Genomic DNA, 4,431 nt, shown 5'->3' with positions numbered 1-4,431 from the left:
AAATAAAAATAAAAAGTTCAAAATCAACAAACACAAATTGAATTTGAAGGGGCAAACTGATATATATAAAAAAATTTGAAAATTTTGACAGCACTCCTGTATGTATATATATGTAAGTATATATCACAGGAGTGAAGATTCAGTTTGCTGAGTAAAAACTCGAGCAAGGAAGGAAGCAGTTCGAAGAGAGAGAAGAGAGAAACTGAAGACAAAAACTGTTCGAATTTTTTAGAAAAAATGAACTGTTGAAAATGGTTTAAAACACAACAAACAAACTCCTTTATATGACAGCTGGTATGACAATCCTGGATTGTCATACCGATTGTCATACCAGGCAAAAGAAGGAAAAGAAAAAATCAACAAAAATAAAGGAATAAATACTAAAATTATAACTGGTATGACAATCTGATAGTCATACCGATTGTCATACCAGTATAAAATAAAAGAAAATATATATATATATATATATATTGTTTATAACTGGCAAGACAATTGATAGTCATACCGATTGTCTTGCCAGTATAAACTATACTGAAAAACACTAATATGACAATTATATAGCGAAATGACTTTCAGCAAGACAATTTCAATTGTCTTGCCGATTGTCATTTTAGTAGAAATACAATCAAATATGTACAGACTCTATAAATGTACTGAAATTATATTACAAAATGGTAAAACTGAAATACAGACCTATAATATTTACAGAAACAAAGACAATATATCAGAATTTATTATTTTTATTCCAAAAATAGATTTCTATTGAATTTTAGCAAATAAAATTCATAGTAAAATATTTTTAGAGGAAATAAAATATTCTGAGATATTTTAAATTAACAAGTAGGGAAAATAAAAATAGATAAGATAATATATATTTCATAGAACTAAGCAAGAAATATGATAAAATGATAAAATAAATTTGCAAATGAATTTTTCATTTATGAAAAATTCATTTGTAAATTCATTCAAGAACAGATCACAGATATTAACTAAATTAATCACTAAAACTATTCAACATGCCCAATTTACCAACTAATCTGGTAAATGTGGATTCGTCAAGTGGTTTAGTGAAAATATCTGCTATTTGTTCTTTTGTTGGAACAAAAAATAGTTCAACAGTACCATTCATGACGTGCTCTCTAATAAAATGATACCTGATGTCAATGTGCTTTGTCCTCGAGTGCTGCACAGGGTTGTTGGTGATGGCTATTACACTTGTATTGTCACATAAAATAGGAATCTTGTTCAATACAGAGCCATAGTCTCGTAGTTGGTTCCTAATCCACAAGATCTGAGCACAGCAGCTTCCAGCAGCAATATATTCAGCCTCAGCCGTTGAGTTGGAAACTGTTTGCTGTTTCTTGCTGTACCATGAGACTAGCCTGCTTCCTAGGAATTGACAACTTCCTGAGGTGCTTTTCCTATCAACAACACTTCCTGCGTAATCTGAATCTGTATATCCAACAAGGTTAAAACCAGATTCTTTAGGGTACCAAATACCTAGATTTGGTGTTCCCTTAAGATATCTTAAGATTCGTTTAACAGCAACGAGATGAATATCTCTAGGATCCGCTTGGAACCTTGCACATAAACATGTAGCATACATAATATCTGGTCTACTTGCAGTAAGATAGAGTAACGAGCCAATCATACCTCTGTAGCTTGTGACATCTACCTTAATGGAGTTTTCACATGGTCCAAGCTTGACAGCTGTAGTTGATGGAGTCCTTGCTGATGCAGAATCCTCTAGATTGTACTTTTTGAGGAGTTCCTTGAGATACTTGGATTGACAAATAAATGTTCCATCTAACCTTTGATTTACTTATAATCCAAGAAAGAACTTCAGCTCTCCCATCATGCTCATTTCAAACTTGCTGTGCATTAACTTAGCAAATCTCTTACAGAGATTATCATTAGTAGACCCAAATATTATATCATCCACATAGACTTGGACTAATATAGTATCCTTCTTATGTGTTTTAGAAAAGAGAGTTTTGTCTATGACACCTCTAATAAAGCTATTTTCAATAAGAAATTCAGAGAGAGTGTCATACCATTTTCTTGGAGACTGTTTTAGCCCATAGATAGCCTTGAAAAGAAAGAAGACAAAATCCAAATGATCTGGATCTTCAAAACCAGGAGGTTGCTCTACATATACCTCTTCATCCAGCTTTCCATTCAGAAAGGCGCTCTTGACATCCATTTGATAAACTTTAAAGTTTGAAAATGCTGCGAATGCCAGAAATATCCTGATGGCCTCAAGTCTAGCCACTGGAGCATAGGTTTCATCATAATCAATGCCTTCAGCTTGAGAATACCCTTTAGCTACCAGTCTTGCCTTGTTTCTTGTAACCACACCATCTTCATCTAGTTTATTCCTGAATACCCACCTAGTACCAACAGCTTTCTTGTGTACAGGCCTAGGTACCAGTTTCCAGACTTGTTGACTTTCAAACTGATTGAGTTCATCTTGTATAGCAATCACCCAATCTGGATCAGTCAGTGCTTCTTCAATTTTCTTAGGTTCCATCTCAGAATGAAATCCTGAGAACAGACACTCATTTTGAGTAGCACGTCTAGTTCTGACTCCAACATCTGGATCACCAATAATCAACTCAAAAGGGTGAGCTTTATTCCAGACAGTCTGTCTTGGAAGATTTGATCTTGATGATTCGCCTTGAAATTCATTGTGATGTTGTGTCCTACTAGATGATCCTTCAGCATCTCCCCCTGAGTTGTTGCCATGTTGACTTGAAGATTCTCCGTCAGTAGCAGTGGTATCTCCATTGTTGCCAAAGTTTCCATCACTATTACCTTGAGTATCATCAGGATTAACAGGTTCTTCACCAGCAACAACCTCAGGTACTTGACCATGTTCTGATTCTGAATCTGACGTATCATCAAACTTCAGTTTCTCAGAAGGATCTTCAGTTTGGATACTAGGGAGTTTAGTGTCATCAAATGTAACATTGACACTTTCAGTTACTTTGTGTTGATCAATGATATACACTCTATATGATCTTCTTCCATATCCAACAAAAATACCCTCATATGCCTTTGCCTCGAACTTACCACGACGACCATCTCCATCCTTGAGCACGAAACATCTGGCACCAAATACATGAAAGTATTTGATAGAAGGTTTCTGTTCATTCAAAATCTCATAAGGAGTTTTAATGAAGTCTTTGTTGATTAGAGTTCGATTCTGAGTATAACATGCAGTATTGACAGCTTCAGCCCAAAAGTACATTGGAAGACCTGATTCACTTAACATCATTCTTGCAGCTTCAATCAATGTACGATTCTTCCTTTCTACCACTCCATTTTGCTGAGGGGTTCTAGGAGCTGAAAATTGTCTGGTAATCCCTTTGTCTGTACAGAATCCATTGAGAAGTGCATTCTTGAATTCTGTCCCATTATCTGACCTTATTGCTCTAACAGGGACGTTAGAATCTAACTCAATCATCTTGATATGATCAATCACAACTTGTGGTGTTTCATCCTTAGAGTGAAGAAATAAAACCCACGTATACTTGGAATAGTCATCAACTATCACAAGACAGTAACACTTCTTTGACATAGAAAGGATATTAACTGGACCAAATAAATCCATGTGCAATAATTGCAGAACACCAGTTATGGAAGATGTGTCAGTGCCTTTGTGACTTGCTTTCTTTGACTTTCCTTTCTGGCAAGCCTCACATAGTCCTTCTGGAGAGAATTCCAGCTGAGGCAGACCTCTTACCAATTCTCTTTTGACAAGAGAATTCATTGTTTTGAAATTGAGATGAGAAAGTCTCTTGTGCCATAGCCAACTCTCATCTGACGATGCCTTTGCATAGAAACAATTGACTTCAAGATTTCTTCCAGAGTTCATGTCAGCTACGAACATATTTCCTTTCCGGATTCCCATTAAGGAGGGTTTTTCACTTTTTTTGTGCAGAATCTGACACTTCAGCTTGTCGAATAAAACATTGTAGCCGTTGTCACAGAACTGACTAATGCTAAGCAGATTGTGTTCAAGTCCTTGCACAACATATACATTTTCAATGATAACATTTCCAGCTAGCAAACAGCCATATCCCTCCGTTAAACCTTTGCTGTTATCTCCAAAGGTAACCACTGGGCCAGCTTTCTCAACCACATTTGATAGCAGGGCTCTATCTCCGGTCATATGTCTTGACGATCCGCTGTCAAGAATCCACACTACCGGTTGTACCTGTTTAATGCCCTGCAATACAAATGGATTAGACCTTCTTCGGAACCCAAGCTTGGCTGGGTCCGGCATACTTGTAAAATTGGCCTTTATCAGGCAAAACAACATTCTTAATTTCAATATTCTCAACGTTCTCAATGACTGAACATTTGACCTTGTGAACAGCCTTGACAAATTTCTGTTTAGGCTTAGGCACAAATGTCTCCTTTCTAGCT

The sequence above is a fragment of the Apium graveolens genome, chromosome 4 (genome assembly GCF_009905375.1).
Source record: "Apium graveolens cultivar Ventura chromosome 4, ASM990537v1, whole genome shotgun sequence".
Classification (NCBI taxonomy): Eukaryota; Viridiplantae; Streptophyta; class Magnoliopsida; order Apiales; family Apiaceae; genus Apium; species Apium graveolens.
This window is presented reverse-complemented; position numbering follows the sequence as displayed.